The sequence below is a fragment of the Equus przewalskii genome, chromosome 27 (assembly GCF_037783145.1).
Source record: "Equus przewalskii isolate Varuska chromosome 27, EquPr2, whole genome shotgun sequence".
In the NCBI taxonomy this organism is placed as follows: domain Eukaryota; kingdom Metazoa; phylum Chordata; class Mammalia; order Perissodactyla; family Equidae; genus Equus; species Equus przewalskii.
The window spans coordinates 10,273,225-10,292,341 of NC_091857.1; the positions used below are offsets into that span (position 1 = coordinate 10,273,225).

The window sequence follows — 19,117 nt, forward strand, 5'->3', positions numbered from 1 at the left end:
TCAGAAACAGGCTAATTAAAACAACAATAACATATCACTTTACACCCATGAGATTAGCAAAATCTAGAGAGCTGGATAATGCCAAATGTTGGAAGGAGAAGTAAGAAATAGGAAACCTGCTCAGAGTGTAGAATAGTGCAGTCATCCTGAAAGGCAATCTGTAGCCGTTGTAATCCAATTAAATTCATATACCTCCTGTATCCCTACAACCCACTACCATACATATTCTGGAGAAATTCTTATAAGACTATGACAGAAAACACATAAGAGCGTTCTTCATGGTGTTATTGGTGCTAGCAAGGAGTTGGAGGCCATCTAGGTACCTATCACTGGGAGACAGGTAAGTAAGGATGGAAGCTACACACTATAAAATAATACATGAGAATTATAAGCATCATACCAGATATTCCTACCACAATAGGAATAGATCTTTAAAATGCAATGCTGAATGAAAAATAATAAGAAAAAATGGCAATAGCAAATATCATTTCTGTTTATTAAAATATATGTACATAGTATCACAACATTTTATGAGAATACATTAAAATCAAAGGCTACCCATGAAACACATTAGTATAACTGCCTAAGTGAAGGGAGGGCTGTAACAAAGGGGTCTGGGGAATGAGAGTAGAAAGGAAATAAACCAATAGATAATCCAAATAAAAGATGGACTTCAAGGGCTAGCCCAGTGGTGCAGCAATTAAATTCACGAGCGCTACTTGGTGGCCTGTGGTTCACCGGTTCAGATCCGGACGCAGACCTATGTACTGCTTATCAAGCCATGCTGTGGCAGGCATCCCACATATACAATAGAGAAAGATGGGCATGGTTGTTAGCTGTGAGCTAATCTTCCTCAAAAAAAAAAGAAAGAAAAGAAAAAGTGAACTTCACACTACCTGTGATGTATGATGCCAGCAACTGAGAAGTATGATTGCCCCAAGTCTGCACCTGTGGTCCAAAAAAACCCAAAACAACAAAAATTTGGATTGCTACATACACTGAGGAGCAAATATAAGGGAACTACATGGTTTGGGGACCCAGCAGTTCCACTGATATTCAAATCATTTACCATATACATTTCTATATTTGAGTTAAGTTGAATTGCTTGAAACAATAAGTCTGCTCACATCTAAAAAGGAGATTTCCAGACAAGAATCCTGCTAAGATTCACTTGGGAGCACTAACCCGTCTTCAATACAGATCCTTTTCAGAGAATCTTCTCAAATTTCAAGGAATTTGTGACCCACTTGACTACATAAAGAGCCAGTCTGCTGAAGTCGGCCATTTATAATTTTGAGTTATCTGTTTAAGCGGAAAGAGAAGTTCTCTTTGATATCTAATAAAGATAAACTCTTTCCTGGAAACAGCGTTGCTTGTGGTTAGAAAGTCTTAATGATTCAGGTCTGTTGCCTCTTGTTGTGTCAATTCAGACACTTTATGTGTCCAGACAAAATCTCTCTGAGCAAGATTGCTTTGATATAGAACTGCTGATATTTACATATCAAAATGTAACTCTTTGGCCTGGCAATAACCCTCCATGTGGGAGGCTCGGATGAGATTTCCAGATCTGCTCTCTTGTCCTTGGAGCTGCAGCATCTGGAAATGATACTTGTGGTCATGGTAATACTTCAGTCTGTCAGAGTATATTTTATCTAAATTTTTCAGTGTGCTTTGCAATTTATTAATCCTTGCAACACCTGTAGGAGGTAGGCAGATATTTTTTCCCTTGAGGAACTGAGGCAATAGAGAGTGGAAATGAGAACTTCACAAGGCCAGGCAGCTGGATGAGAGGGTGGAAGGAAGTCCTTTGCACTTATGAGAACAGCCAATCCTATTAAATCGTGAACTCATTTGACACTACCATTAAACATGTCTTAAAGGAAATTTTATAGCTTGTGAATGAAGAACAAGGTTTTGGAAACCAAAATTAATGAAGGCTTAAGGAACTGAAAAATAAATTGTGACATTTAAAATGTGCTTCTTAAATATTCTACTGCACATTCCAATTTATTGAACTTAATAAGCGAGACTAGAAGAAAACACCAAAGATATTGAACTAAAAGCTCAAAAGTGCGTGGGCCATGGTTGTATCTGTGTTTGGGGAATATAACAACTTCTTCGAAAGTATTTCCTCTTTCTTTTTTTGAAATACAGTGGCTTTTTGATGCTCTTATCTCTTTCTTCTTTTTGACATTCCATGTAGATTAATAGAATTTCATGATGGCTCATGGGCAGCTTGTCAATGCTCTCTGATGGCTTGTGGAAGAGATAATATAAAGGTCAAAGGGTGGATTTGTTTTTTATTCATTCCTAACCTTCTCTGTGAATTTGTGTTTGTTCCAGATCCACCGGTAGATTTCATCAGATTCCATTAGATTATTCTTAGGTCTCATGTGTAAAATGCAGGACTGTATAAAGATAGTCTCTAAGGTAGGTCATTCCAGGTCATTCATTTATTCCACAAATAAATATTTACCAGATCTATTATATTTCAACCAGTGTTCAGAAACTGGAGATACCAACAGTGAAAAATAAGCAATTCTACTTAAAAAACTTTTTAGTTACTGGGGACTCAAGTGAAAAAAATAGGTAATTACAGTAAAAGAGAGTAAATGTGAATAATACAGGATTCTCTCAACAGGACTACTGACCTAGACTTGTGGAATCATAGATGGTTTCATGGAAGAAATAATATGTAAACTGAGACTGGGAGAGAGATAAGAGTTAGCCAGACAAAAGAAGGGAAACTGGGCGATGAAATATTACTGGCGAGGTGACCAGCATTTGTAAAGTTCCATAGATACAATATACCAACCTCAACTGGGGAACTGAGAGGAATGATGATAGTTACTCTCATAACAATAATAACAGTACTTGGTATTTATGAATTAGCTGCTAAGTACTGTGATTTGTACTTACAGAACATTATCTCAAGTTCTCCTCACAATTTCTTCTGCTTTTGAAAAGATTTTTATACTGAGTTTTCAATTGAGGAAAATGGACACTAGAGCTATTATTAATTTTGCCAATGGTGCCATCCGGTAAAGAGGGTGATTTGACTTTTAAAAGTTGGTCTGGCTGACTCCAAAGCCCAGAAGTGGTTCAGAGCACAAATGTGGAGACACTGCCTGAGTGACTTTCTCACTGTGCGAACTGGGACACGTTTCTCAGCCTCTATATGCCTCAGTTTTCTCCAGGAGTAAATTTCATTTGTAATAGCACTGCCCACAGGATTGTTCTGAGGATTAAATAAGTTAATATGTTAAACTGTTTAAAGGAATATGTGGGATACATAAACACTATAAAAGTGTTTGCTATTCTCTTATTTGTGTTAAACCTTACAACCATATTGCCTCTACCGACAGAACTATCAAATACAAAGGTAACAGCGGTAAGCATAAGGCCAGGGCCATTTGAAGCATTTAGAATTTCTCACAAGGACAAAGGAAACCCATTGAGGTTTTAAACCATAGAGTCAGAAATCAGTTAAGTACTTTTAAATATCATTTTGTCTTTAATCAGAAAGCAGCTAGATGGTTTTTACAAGAATCCAGGATGTCTTAGTCTTCTTGGGCTACTATTACAAAGTACCATAGAGTAGGGGGCTTAAACTATAGACATTTACTTCTCCCAGTCCAAGATCAGGCTGCCAGCCTTCTTGAGTTCTGTGAGAGCTCACTTCCTGAGAAGTGAGAGCTTACAAACAACAGCCGTCTTCTTGCTGCGTCCTCATGGCAGAGAGAGGAAGCTCTGATGTTTCTTCCTCATTTTACAAGGGCACTAATCCTATCACCATGGCTCCATCCTCATGACCTTGTCTAAACCTAATTACCTCCCAAATGGCCCGCCTTCTAATGCCATCACATAGGGGTCAGGGCTTCAACATGCGAATTCGGAGGAGACACAAACATTCAATCCATAACACAGGACTCTGATGATAATGTCCTGATGTGGGATATTGAGAATGGGATAGTGAGAATAAACAAATTATAGATTTAGTAGGTAGAGGACAGGAATTTATAATTGACAGGATTTGGGAAATGATGCATATAAAGGAAACAATGATGTCTGAAAGGCATGAAAAAAATCAGTTGATTAAAAGGATAGATGTGTATTCAGTTTTAGATATGTTTAACTTGAGTTACCTTCTACATTATTCCAGTGGAACTGTTCGTTAGACAACTAGATAAATCTAGCGAGATTTCAAGAAATTGGTCGAGGTTTAATCTGTAGGGAAACATATTGAGAGTAATTTAATTTAAATCGTGGGATTGTATGAGATTGTTCAAGGACTGTGTGGACTGAAAGAGGAAAGCTGAGATGAGAATACTGAGGGGCATCAACATTTATAAGATGAGCCAAGAAAGAGGAGCTTCAATGCTGTGGCCAGAGAAGTACATCCATAGTACTACTGACAGAATCCTGGAAAGAGAATGTTTCAAGGAGAGAGGGATCAGCAGCATCAAATACTTCCATGAAAACAAATTAGATAAGAATTAAAACGTCTATTAGACTGAGCATCAGGTAGGTATTGGTAATATTGGGAATGTAATTAAGGTGCAAAAGTGACAGCAAATCTTGATTGCAGGTTGCTCAAATGTTGTATGATTTTTATGTTCATTTTGAAATAAATGCCTTGATTATTTTTGTTTTCCTTGGATTTCCAAAACACCAGTGCTCTAGAATTTGATCATTCTATTATTCATCCATTCATTCCCACATTCAGTCTGTGCTTCCTTCTGTTTCTTAATCTACAAAATTCATTCCCATGTCAGGGCGTTTGTATCTTTGCTGCCCCGTCTCCCTGGAGATACACAAGACAGAGCAAACACTTAAGAGTTTGTTTTAATGGTTAAGAGAATTAATAATTGTGGGTTACGTAGGATCCATGTTTGTTTAATTGTGAAGACAATACAAAAGGAGGAATGCAAAAGAATTTCTCAAATATATATGTGACTAGATCTCTACCTTATAGGAGTTAAAACAGAGGATAAGTTTACTAATGATATTATTGTCTTTTTTTGTGGTACATGCTGGCTATTATGTAAAAGTAGTAGATAATATACCCTTTGCAGAGTGAAATTTTTTCTCATTAATATTTTAAAATTTAGGAGAAAAATATACCTTTTTATTAATCAATACATTACTTTTTATATTTAATGTTCTTTCATTCAGGAGTAATATTATAAATAAACTTTTCTCAATGACTTTCATATTTTCGTGGAATGCCAAATCTTTTATATAATGTAATAATCATCTTCTTTAATATTAGATTGCTTTATTATTAACGTTAGCATAACATTATTACAATATTAACATTAATATTAATGATACAAAATATATGACTGTTATGCATGTTACTAATGCAATTTTTTAAATGTTAAAGATTTTCTAAGAACAGGATATCTTTCCTTTTAGTAAACAGGCCCTTAAAATTTTTATCATGTTTCCTGTGTGCACTTGCAAGTTACCCTTCCAGACAAAATGATGACATTCAGTTTCTCCCATTTCGATTCTGTTTAGCTATCACAGACAACATACAGCACAGATATGGTGACATAATGCAGTTCTGTCAAATGTCTTTCCTGATGTTAAACGGGCCTATCCTATGTATATCCTTTGTGGCCATACAGATAATGTAGGAATCACACAAGTATTCAGTACAGAGTATTCCCTACAGGATCCAGAGTTTACTGTTTTCATTTACAAGAAAACTTCAGCCAACAAGAACCTTTAACATATGAACCATTTTATGTAACAAGGGCATAATTTAGCAAAAATTATGTAAATAATTTACAAGTACTTAAAAGTGCTTCATAAAATGCGAAGCATCATTTGCCTGAGAGCTACGGATGTACCTTTAAATACCAAAGATTTTTTAAAATTGTTTAAGTGACCTTTTCAAAATGTATTTCCCTCTGTATTTCACACGTATAAGAATCTGATGACCATAGTTGTTTGATGATGTCGTGGTTAATGGACTTTTCATGCTATGTTAGATTACTTGCCTTTCCTGGACAAGCAGCGTATATCCCTAGCCCTGTGGTCTTGCTCACATTGTTCTTTCTAGAAAACTCTGCTCACTCCTACCTCCTCTCAAAATTTAAACTTAATTGGTTCATATTTGTGACGTTGTCCAGGCTGTGTTTTCTTATTACAATATATAACATTTAATCTTTCTTATTTTATGCCCTTTGCCCTATTGTCTAGTGCATCCAGACTTAAAGAGTTAGCAGAATTAAGGTGCTAAGAAATATGTAACTATTTTTTAATCCCTAAATGGAGCTCTCTAATGTCACTGTTCATTTAAAAACAAATCCCTCTTTTCCATAAACACATTGTGACATTATAAAATATGTCAAGGGCAGTCCTTAAACTCAGAACTATGTCATATGAGTTTAACTGACCCTCCCTCATCTTCCTCAGCGCAAAATATCGCTAACCCCAGGACTGCATTGAGGGTACATGATGACTAACCCTGTTCTGTTTCCACTCATTACAGTACTTTTCACTCCTTTACTTCACCTGCCTTGACCCTTTCATGATTATTTCTCTGCTTTCCATCATATAAATGGCTCTGCTTTTTGTCTTCCTACAGTTACAACGTTGACCATCCTCCTTAGTTTTTATCTCTCTCCTTTGATATTTGTGTTCGTTCTATACTTCCATTTTGTCCCATCCCTACAATCAGAATAATCATTCAAATTTAATAAGAATTTCTTAGAGTCACAAGAAATACAGAAAACTTTGCATCAATCACCCTCTCTTTATGCATTAATAGACAAGATCTCTTCCTTTTGCCATCAAAAGTTTATGTAAGTAAAACAAGTAGCTGAGTTTTAACTAAAATTTTATTATAACGATTATGACAATAATGCACTGCATTTGAACCCTCAAGCCACAAAGAAAAACGGGTCCATTAGGTTACAGTCACAGACTGAAAGTATGTATCTCGTGGACATATTATTTTGACTACTTTGGCATCCAGGAAGAAAGGATATAAACAAAAAAGGGTGATTAGGTTTTAAAGGTATACAACCCTTGATCCAAATGCATATGACAAATTGACCCATTCACACTTAGATACATCATGAAGAACACGCTGAAGAAGGTAAAGTAACACGTGTCTATATGAGAGAGAATTTGTAACATTACCCCTTAAGCCAGCTCAGCATTATTAAGCAATATAAGTCAATTTTCCCAGACATCACAAACAGACATATTGTTTAAAAATTACAACAACAGATTTAAGTGGCTACTTTAGCTATTTCTGTCCTTAGAACTGTCTTGAGTCTTCTGTTCAGTAAAAGGACTTAAAGATAATAAAGTATAAATTCTCAACATTTGGGGATGTTTAAATTTCCCAGTGCTTTAAATCTAATGAGCAAGGCTAATAGGCAACAACCTGAATTTGTGCCTGAATTTCTCACAAGCCACTCAAGGACAACTTCATCCATTCATTCCTATTATTCTTGATTATCATAACATCTCTATGAGAAAGATAAGTATATGTTTACTACTTTATCATTTGGGAATATGGAAAAGCAGCATAATTTAAGTAAACTATATAGATAGTCACACCACTGAAAAACAAGACATCAAAATAAAGATACTTAAAGGCATAGCATTATCCAATTAATTCAAACTCAAAGAGAGAAGTGCCCTATCTGAAGCATTGAAATGTCAGCAATAGACAAATATTTCCTAGATCTGGGTATCGTGTATTTGTATACTCAGTATTCTTAAAACAAGAAGCATTAACCTGGAGAAACTAATAAATTGCCATGGGTGTTGCCCATGGATGGTCCCAGAAGATTTAAATGTACAGAGAGACAAGGTAAAAATAGTCGCAAATCCTAAACCCTTCTCCTCTGAGGTTGAACCTCATATATTTGTGTTGTGCATCTTAAAAGACTTCCAACCCCTTTTGCTCTTAATAATCCATACAACTAGAAATTAGATAGCTGTTGTAGTCATTTTAAGTTAACTCACTAGCAAGTCTGGGGAAGGACTCTGTATGACCTCCATGCAGTTAAAATCCTTTATTCCCAACCACTCACTTCTTTGTTTCATGCTCTTTATTTTATGGGTTTGTGTGTGTGTTGGATTCACCCTCCAGGAATGGCTGTCCTCTCATTTCATCTTTTTTGTCCCTTTTCTCCAACTGGATAAAGTCCTCCTGATCCTTCTAGCACTAGCCAGATGCCCCCTTTTCTGAGAAAACTCACCACTTCTGTTGGAAAGGTTTAGTCAACTTTTCCACAGTATATTCCTACCCCACTGCTTATGCTTATTGCAATCTGGCTTATACTGTTGTTGTTTCTATACTTGTGAAGATTCATTTGCGTATGTAGTACAAATGCACTGCATACCTACCTATTGTATACATAACATATGTATATTTGTATTCATATGTAGAAGTTCCTACAGATAGAGGCTGTGACTTTTAACCTTTAGGTCCTTAACTCCACTATACTTTATTACAATATCTGGCATAAAGTAGGTGCTCAATAAGCTTTTATTTAATGAATAACTAAATGAATGTGTAAGTTAATTAATTAGTTAATGAACATGCCTAAAATTCTAAAGATAAAAAATGTTCAATAATATTCCTCTCTCTCGTTTGGAGTTCCTGGTAAATAGGAAAGACATAAATTAATAAATATAATGGAAGATAATGTGAATTTGTTATAAAAGATACATTAGCATCTAATTTGCTGTATAACTTTTCTGACTATAACTGTGTGTTTTCTGAAGAACAAAGGGACAAATTCCAAATGCCATAGAATCAGTCAGTCATTCAACAAGTGTTTATTGACCATAGGAACTGCAAGCAATTTTATAAACTGACTTTCTATTTACATTTTGTTGTCAATGCATAATGGAAACTGTACAAAGTCGTCCTTGAATTCAGGATATTACTTATTGAAAGCAGTTTTCATTTTACAAGTCTTTATTTTTCATAATACAGAAACAAATCCATCAAATATCTTTTTTATATCATAACTTTCAAAAAGTAAAAAATCTTCTTTTTGAGGTCAAAGTAATTTTGCTGTTTGCCTGTGACAAGAACCAGATCAAATGGGGAGTCAGAGCAGCCCTGATGGCCTAGTGGTTAAACTTTGGCACTTTTACTGTTTCAGCAGCCTGGGTTTGGTTCCAGTCACGGAACCACATCACTTGTCTGTCAGTAGCCATACTGTGGTGGTGGCTCACATAGAAGAACTAAAAGGACTTGCAACTAGAATATACAACTATGCACTGGCGCTTTGGGGAGGGGGAAAAAAAAGAAGCTTGGCAACAGATGTTAGCTCAGGGTGAATCTTTCCCAGCAAACGGGAAGTGAGAAAATATTACTCAATGGTCTATTCTTTTATATTTAATACCTTAAAACATCTAATTCAAGCCACATAAAGAAGTACAAATCAAGAATCTCTGGAAAATCGTGTCACTTCGGACATAAAATAGAAGATAAAAATAGGTGAAATTCTTGTTACAGATAATACAACATTTAGGCACTGTATCAAAATCTTATAAAAATGAAAGAACAATGTGGCAAGACGTCAATCCCTGGTTCCCTGCTCTTGACATCAGGCTATATCAAATTCTGATCTGTAATCTGTAATGTATCTAATTAGTGTCACTTTCATATTCTAGTTGCTCATTCCTCATAGCATCACTCTGCATCGTTGGGACAACTATAAAAATAGCAATAGAAAAATGATAATGAAAATAGCTACCAACGACTGACTACTTACTATCTGCACAGCACTGTATTTAGAATTTTATGTACAATACCTTGTTTACTTGTCTCAACAGGCCTATGAGGTAGGTATTAATGTTATTCCAGTTTTAATGATGGCAGTACTGATACTTGAAGAAGCCAAGTGTCCTGGCAAAGATCACATGACTAACATATGTTAGATCCAGGAAGTTAAACTTAAATCCATTTGACTCATAATCGCAGCATTGAGACTTCTATATTTGTAGGTAAAATTTACAAAACTGTTTCAGTGTGTTAACAGAGACCCTAATGGCTGCTTTGAACTTTATATCTAGCTAGTCCTATAGCATAGCACTACTTTGCCCTGTAAGTCAGAATCTTCATAACTAGAGATATCATACTCACTAGTCATAACTCAATATATTGAACCCACTTACTTTTAAAAGGCAGAACAATTCTCCACATAGGAAGAAAGATGGTACCCTTCCAATTTTATTGAGTCACGTAATTTGTCCTCACTTTCTCCAATGGCAACCAATCATCCACATACCTGCAAAGAATAAGATGATCTTCTTTTGTTTTCATCATTCCAGTGTATTAATAAAAGAGTAAGTGAAGATTTAGGAAGACAGAAGGATAGGATTAAATGTGACTGCCATTTGGAATTGCAGATAAGTACACATTGTTCAGCAAACGCAGTATTTACATGTCTGCTCACATGCCAAGGTCAAACACACAAGTACATGAGGAACTTGCCAAATTGAACAACTTTTTAAAATGAGAGCCAGGCACTTGAGAATCTTCTAAGCTCCCTTGTGTATAAATATTTTTTGTGTTGATAGTAGAGACTATACATTAGAATAAAAAGAAAGCCATGTCCCATTCAGAAATTTGAAACTATTCTATTGTGATCTAATCTTCAGATAACTTCCACCACCAATAAAAAAGACTTTTTGCATGACATCTGTGTGTAAGCTAACTTCCCACACTGGTAGTGTGCTGTCTATTGCAAGTCATTTTGTGAATGTGAGCAACAATATAATGTTTGCTGAGAAAGAGGCCTTTTAACCAGAAAAGAACAAACTTTCCATTATTGTAAAATGTTGATAAACCATAAATAATAAAAGAGCATTCAGGAGACGGAAGGACCCATGGAGACTATCTTGTCCATATTTACTCTATAGAATCGGAATCTGAGATCTAGAGAGATTAGGGGGCCTGCCCAATGTTTCTCATCTAGGAAATGTCAGGGCTGGGATTAGACCAAGATCATAACTGTCCATGGCTATTCTAACATTCTTTCCCTCAATCACTGCCTATTCATGAGGAACTTGTATTCTATAATAAACCTAACTAGGTCTCTGAACAGCAGTGGATGCAGTTGACTCTTTCCTCTCTTTTGTAGCTCTCTTTCCCTTGGCTCTTGGCTTGTGTGATTCAACATTCTCCTTCTTTTCTTCTTATGTCTCTGGCTATCTTTTCCATCTTATGGCCAATTTCTCTTCTCTAGCAAACTGTAGCTTGGAATTCACCAGGGATCAGTTCTGAGTATCTTCTCTCACTTTATACTTTATTGGAATCAATTCCACTGTAAACATGAGGATTTCATCACTGAAAGGGAAACTTTCACAATATTTGGAGCCCTCAATGTCCTGCAAATGAAGGAGGATGATGTCCTTGCAGCAGGAACCCCCTTAGGTGGCGCCAACTTTGACTTCCAAATGGAGCAGTACATCTACAAAAGGCAAAGTGATGGAATCTACATCATAAATGTAAAGAGAATCTGGGAGAAGCTTCTGCTGGTAGCTCATGCTATGGTTGCCGTTAAACACTCAGCTGATGTTGATGTCATATCCTCCAGGAATACTGGCCAGCGAGCCGTGTTGAAGTTTGCTGCTGCCACTGGAGCCCCTCCTCTTGTTGGCTGCTTCACTCCTGGAATCTTCACTAATCAAAACCAGGCAGCCTTCTGGGAGCTGAGGCTTCCGATGGTTACTGATCCCAGGGCTGACCACCAGCCACCCACAGAGGCATCTTCCGTTAACCTGTTTATGCTTTCTCTGTGTAACACAGACTCTCCTCTGTAAGACATTGCCATCCCAAGCAACAAGAAGGGCGCTCACTCAGGGAATCTGATGTGCTGGACGCTGGCCTGGGAAGTTCTGTGCATGCATGGCGTCATCTCCCAAGAATACCCAAGGGAGGTCATGTCATGCCTGACGTCTGCTTCTACAGAGATCCTGAGGAGATGGAAAAGGAAGAGCAGCCTGCTGCTGAAAAGTCTGTGACGGAGGAGGAATTTCAGGGTGAATGGACCACTCCAGCTCTCAGATTTACTGCTGGTCAACCCAAGGTCGCAGGCTGGTCTGAAGGTGTGCAGGTCCCTCTGTGTCTATCCAGCAGTTCCCTACTGAAGATTGGGGTGCTCAACCCCCCAGTGAACACTGCTCTGTAGCTCCCACTGCTCAGACCACTGAATGAAGAGGCACAACCACTGAATGATCTGAAGCTGTCCTTCCACAGACTCTTGAACAGGAAATGGAAATGAGGTTGATGGAAAATAAATGGTTTCTTTAAAGAAAATCATCCTCAAATCAGAAGAGAGTAGGGAATAATTTCTACTTTTTATCATTTTCTGAACACCTAACTTTCTCTGATGGAAAATCAAAGCTATATCTTAGTATAAAGATGGAGTGAGTTTATCTAGGCTTTTTTGAAGGACAGCAGAGTATAGTAGATGGGAGGATGGACTCTGGATCCAGACCACCGTGCTTCTAACCCTATCTCTGCACTTCCTACCTGGTGATTTTCAAGCTTCATTTTCCACCTTTAAAATGAGGATAACAGTAATTACTTCATAAGTGTTTCTGAGTGTTAAATGAGATAATATGTGTAAAGTGCTTCAAATAGTGGTTGGAAAAAGGTGTGCGCTCTGTTTGCTATAATCGTTGTCATCATCATCACCATCATCCATATGCAAAGACTCACATATTTTTATATCCACCCCACACTCTCCTCTGAGCTTCACACTTTCATATGCAGTGATCTACTTGAGGGATCTACTTTTGTGTTTCATAGATATCTCAAACTTGGCATGTCCTAAACTCTAGCTATATCTATTCAGGTCCGAACAACTTCCTCAAACCTGCACTTACTAGTCTTTTCTATTTCTGTAAATGTCACCTCCAGCCAAAGCCATGTGCAAGCCAGAACACTGGTACTCATTTTAAAACTTTCTTGTTCTCATCTCTCACATACAACCATGCGTATCTTGAATCCATTTATTTTCTCTATCTCTGCTGCCACACTATAGTCCAAGACAACAGTGTCTCTAACCTATACTAAGGCAATATTCTGAACTCTTGCCATCCTCCGCTAAATAGACAGAATTGTCATTTTTAAAACTATGGACAACTTGCTTCAAAACTCTTAGGTGGCATTCTTTCAGTTTTCAGTCAAAGATCAAATCCTTTCCCATGGTCTATGTGATCTTGGATGTTCTAGTAGATGCCTCTTCTAATTCATCTTGTCATTCATGATATTTCAGTCTCTGGCCTCTGAGAGTTCTTCAAATATGAGAAGATTTGTCTTACCAAAGGGGCTTTTAGACTTGTTGTTTCCTCTGCTGTTCTCTCACACCCACCACCTAACACACATCACCCTTGCCCTCCACAGCTACTGCTGTTAATTGGTTGCTACTAATTCTTTATATCTCAGCTCATACATCATTTCCTTAGAGTAGCCTTCCCTGATAAGCCCTTCATCAATCTAAATTATCCCTATCTTTCTTTTCCTTCTGTCACTTACAATTATTAATTACATATTACCTGCATGTTGATTTAATGTCAGTCACTTCTAGAATATAATATCAATGAAAGGAGGAACCACTATATACCAATAATCAGTGTCATTCCTGGCACATAGTATGGACTCAGTTAATATCTTTTGAATAAACTAGAGTAATTAGTGAGCAATAGAATACTTTTTAAAATTGATTGATTAGAAAGAGAAATGCCATCCAAAGCCACGTAACAAGATAAAGGCTACTGATAAAATTGAGAAAATTTATTTTGGCCAACCAAAAGGACATATTCCTAAGTTTAAGTTTTGGATAAATAACTTTTCAAAAGTCACATCATCTCCAGGAAGAGTGCAATACCAACTCATTAACATAAAAATAGGGAAAGACAACAAATATGAAATAATCACATATTTTCCTGCTATTGATATTTAAATTGTTGATTTCCTTTAATAAAGGAGTCTTTTTGCAGAATAAATATTATATTATTTAAACCTCTTTACAAATAAAATAGCTATCAACTAGTGAAGCTTTACTCAAATATAGATTCTTCTCCCAGGTTATATTTACAGAAATTTTTGCACCAAAAAATTTCGAAACTAAGAAATTGAGACATTTCAGAGAATATAACCACTTTATTGTTGAATGTGCGAAAAAGGTCCCCTTTGACTTTTTTTTGGAAAAATTAAAGTACGTTAATCAAAGCGTAATACCTTTCATGACTGCTCCCATTAATCAAATTCCTCCCAGGAGGTGGTCCTATCTGAGGCAAGGTTAGAGTGGTTGTTCTTTTGCACATTAATTTCCAAGGGAAATTAGTAAATACATATCCCTATACTCAGAATTCACTCACGGAATATGTATGGCATATTAATAATGTATATTTTATGTTAATATTTTATTATCTGAATCTTTAATGTGGTCTTCACATAGTTAATTATCTACTGCAAACCTGGTCTCATTGTGAAATATAATCTAAATAATATAGAGAGTGTTAGAAACTTGTAAACCATCTTGTAACACGTGATGATATTTCCCCCTTAAGAACTCATTCTTGTTTCTACTCCAACCTTGATGTCATAATGCATCTGATATTGAAACAGTGAGTATTCATGTCTTCCTCACTCCTCAGATAATTAGCATCTACTCAATCTGGTACTATGCTCTACACAAAGATCAATTTAATAAATTATATTAAATTTCAGAACAATTAATAATATGAAAGTGGAAAAGAATGAAATTATGCCAAGGCAAACTTTTTTGAAGAAAATAGCAATAAATCTTCAGTCCAGCTGGGTAAAATAAGATAATTTACTCATAGAGCCCCTTGTACTCAGAAAGAAGAATTAACCAACATTTAATTAATATTTTCTCATATTTTAAATTGTCCTCAGCAGATATGGATTTTCTCCTTCCTTCTTACAGGGTTGCATACAATAGGTCACTTTATGACCTTAGGAGTATGTCTAAAAAATCTCTGTGGACAGATCATAGAGAGAATATGGAAAAATATTTGTGTCTATGCTTATCTCTATTATAAACTCTTTGAGAGAAGTCTCTAAGTTTGATACTTTCATTCATTCACATAGTCATTAATCACTAGTAATACTAGAAACGGTGGTAATGTTGAAGAATAAAATCTGCATAAGACGAAGTTGGTTTGATGAACATCTTTTTAAAAAGGTTACAGATGTAGGACATTCTCTGGTATAGGTTTTAATTTCTATATATGCAAAGAGCAGAGTGAGTGAGTCTAATGGAACATTACAAAGAAAACATTGGAATTGGAACTTGAAGACAGAGTAGGTCTTTACCAGGGCTGGGAAAAAGAGAATGCAAAGCAGAAAAGGACAGTGGTTTGACAGTGCTGATTTGTTTGTAGACAGTGAGTTTGTAAAATGCCTAAAGCCATAATACACTTTCACACCATCATGGTGAACAAATGGGGGTAATCTACCCCTCTGCCCTACGCTCCAATATGCGCTTTGTAGCATAGCCTTAGTAACATGAGTTAGATGTGTACTGTCTAATAGGGTAGACATTAGCCACACGTGGCTATTATATAAAATGAACAATTCTGTTTTTCTTTATACTGGCCACATTCCAAGTGCTCAATAGCCAGGCACATGTGGATCTTATAGAATATTTCTATCCACAGAGAAAGTTCTACTGGACAGCATTGCATTGGAGCATCCTCATTTCTGTTGCCTGAAGGCATTTTAGAATTCCATGTGGAATTCAGAATGCATTCCTGGATAATGTGTAAATGAGGAGTTAATTTTGGTTAAAATATATCATTAGTAGTCTTGTTTTAAGATACATGAGAAGGCTTTCTGACTGTTTTAGGAAGACAGACTTTATTTAAAATATTCCTGTATGGAAAATGCATTCCAAGTAAAACAATCAATGAATACATAAAATTCTGTAACACAGTTTATTTATAAATTGGAGATGTCTAGTAAAGAAATATGTAGTTCTAGTTTTTGCTTCCTTATCATTTAGTTATGGAGGCTATTATGAATTCCTTTCAAATATTCCCTAAACATATTTTCCCTCAACATTCTGATGTGCCTGTTTATTTCACCAATGTCTACATTGTGTATTTGTTTCTGAAAAAAAAAGTTGCTGTATTTATGATACTTTAAAATTATTCATCTTAAACTAAGATCTCAAATTGAGATTAAAACTCAGATTTCAATTTCCAATAGGTTATAAATGAACCATATTACTTTTCTTACCATTCTGAGAGCGATATGGTGATCGGCTTAACATATCAAACTGCCGCTTTATTTTGACAGGATTTCATGTCATAATATTCTTACACTGAAAGTACAGATTTATTGGCCTAAGATACTTGCTTTTCTTTTGGAAACATGGATAAATATTCTTTAAATTGAATGCTCAGGTTTTTGCTTTTAGTATTAGAGTTTTGTAGCTATGCAGAAACACACACATGTACATGCACGTACCACACACACACGTTATCACCTTTTCTTAGGAGCACTAGCATAAATTTACACAACATGGCCTTAGTGCTAATTTTCTTATTCTTTCTATACTACTTTTTTATATTTTAGATATTTACATTTATATATTTTTATAAGTATTTTATATTTGTAAATATTTTTTTATTCAAGGAAAGTTGTCGTCCTGGACAGACATGTGGGTGGGTCTCTATTCTTGTTTTATGTACTTAATACATTTATATGAGTCTTATCAGTCAAAAATCAGTTGAGATACTTATTAAGTGGCCTTAAGGCATCCCTGTATGCTGTATTCCTAATTTTAACAAATGTCTGAGTGCATAAGTGCATTTTCCAATTTTTTACTTTCATATATTTATTCAGTGAATATTTAGTGAATAAACAACTTTGTCCTCTGCTGGATTTGAGGAAACCACGGAGAACAAGATACATAAATCTCTGCTCTCATAGAGCATATGACTCAAAATCATTAGCAGAAAACTATGCAATTTTTTTCATATTTTTCATGTTCAGTAAAACAGCATATTAAAAGAAAAACAAGTTTAAAAATGAATGAAAGGAAAAATTCCATTTCTAACGACAAAAAAATGGTGTGTCAGTCTGCGTGTGCACAAAGTATATACCCCAGCACAGCAGAGGTGCACACACATGCACCGTATACATACATATCTTAAAAATTCCAGTTAAATGCATACAAAGATGTCAACAAAATACTTTTATTTTCTGTAGTCTTTTATTTTGCTGTCATGATAATATGTTACTATTGTAGCTACAAAAGAGAAAGGTATCCTGTGCCCTCCCAAAATGTTTAATCTAACCTGATGCTAATTTTTGTGCTTATGCAGTAAACTGAAGAAACAACAGCCTTTCTTGTCTAACATAAGAATTAAAACATATACTTAAAAATATTTACATATGAAAGTATTGCAAATATAGTTACATAAATGGTAAAAATGTCTCTAAGAGGATAAACACAATTTCTTAACATTTGTTTATATTCACATTTTATTAGCTTTTATTCATCACATCTGTGACAAAGCAGTAGCAATTTAGGACTAACTAGTTTCCATTGCAATCTGTAAGCATTCTGCTCTCAGTATTAAAATGGGAAGAAGATAATTTTTTTCTTTTATCACAGAAATCGCACACTCATAGAACGTTAGCATTTGGTGGACCTTTTAGCTCAGAGAGGATCAGTGACTTGTCTGAGATCACACAGGAATTAGTGGCAGAACCAGGATTATCTACTGAGTTCTTTGTCTTTGTGGTTTTCTTTTACTCTATCACTTAAAGAAGACAAACTAAATTGAGTTAATATTGTGTATGAGAATAGCTTAAAATAAATGCAGGTTTGTTTCTGCAGATATCCTAGAATGAATTTTGGTTATTTTTATGGAATTTGCCTATAGCTGGGACTGAAACCAGATTTTTATTTTACAGATGAGATTATATACTATCCAGATTAAAATATGTCCTAGAAATCTTGGCACAGTCAGCTAATCCCGAGGCCATCTGTTTTCTGGATTGCTTTGGAACTTTTGTTGGAATGAGTTTTCTCAACACTTTGCATTTCGATGGCTCCTCTTCAAGTGATTGAATTATTCAGTGTTGGACAAAATTATTCTCAGCACCAGGTTTCAAATTTTCAGTAGTTGATTTAGAAAAAATATTCAGTTAGAGATGATCATGCTTTCGAGGTGATTCTCACTATCAAACAGTATTTAAGAAATGCTCATATGAGTGTCATCCATCCAGCTCCAGAGAAAAGCTAGACTAATATAGGTAGAGAGAGAAGTTGGCAGAATCTTGGCATTTGAAGGAAATTTAGAGACTGTCTAGAAAGTCTTCAATATCTCTTCCAGATGGTTATCTGAAACAAAAGAGCCAGTTCCATCTGGGGAGGGCTCCAATGATCAGAAATTTCTTCCTTATATTACATCTTCTTCCCACCTCTCTGGAGCACAGTGTTACATCTTTTCCTCTAAGTGCTGGTGTTTGATAAAGGTAAAAAAAGAAAAGGACATTTACATAATGACTGGACACCTTTGGAGCTCTTCTAAACTGAAGGGAAGTCATCGTTCTCAAGGTTATGGGATGCTGAGGAGAATCTCCATCTTTCCACTCACATCAGAAAGCCTTATGCTTTGTACTTTCCCCATTTTACACACATGTCAGAGCCTGGGTTGTAAGCTGCCGTGAAGCTCTCCCAGAGAAATCCTAGCTCCCTGTTACTCTCTCTGTCATATATTTATGGAGAAAAATCTCTCCATTTATTGTCTTTTCTTAACACTTTTGACCATGCGATAATATGTCCTGTAAGAGGCAACATAGGGTAGTCTATTTCACAGTTATCCCACCTGGAGTTAGAAAAGGGCTCTGCTCATTGTTACCACTCAGAAACCCAGGATGAGGGAGACCTCGTCTCAACATATATCCATGATTATTGCAAGCAACGAGAAGGGAGGTGATGAGTCACACACTACCTCTTAAATCCTCCATTTGTACTTCACTGAATGCAGGTCATCTGGATACACCTCACTTAAAAGAAGGGCTGAACAGTCCTGTCCATCACACGTCCATCAGGCAGCCAGCAGAGTATGTGAACAGCAC

At 36.0% G+C, this 19,117-nt stretch overlaps 1 protein-coding gene and 1 pseudogene across 12 annotated transcripts in view; both read left to right on the top strand.

The window, feature by feature from the left end:
• The window catches only part of ROBO1 (roundabout guidance receptor 1), a 1,062,925-nt gene that overhangs the window by 506,568 nt on the left and 537,240 nt on the right, over positions 1 to 19,117 (top strand). The window lies entirely within an intron of this gene.
• Positions 7,091 to 12,226, top strand: LOC103553504 (small ribosomal subunit protein uS2 pseudogene; annotated as a pseudogene).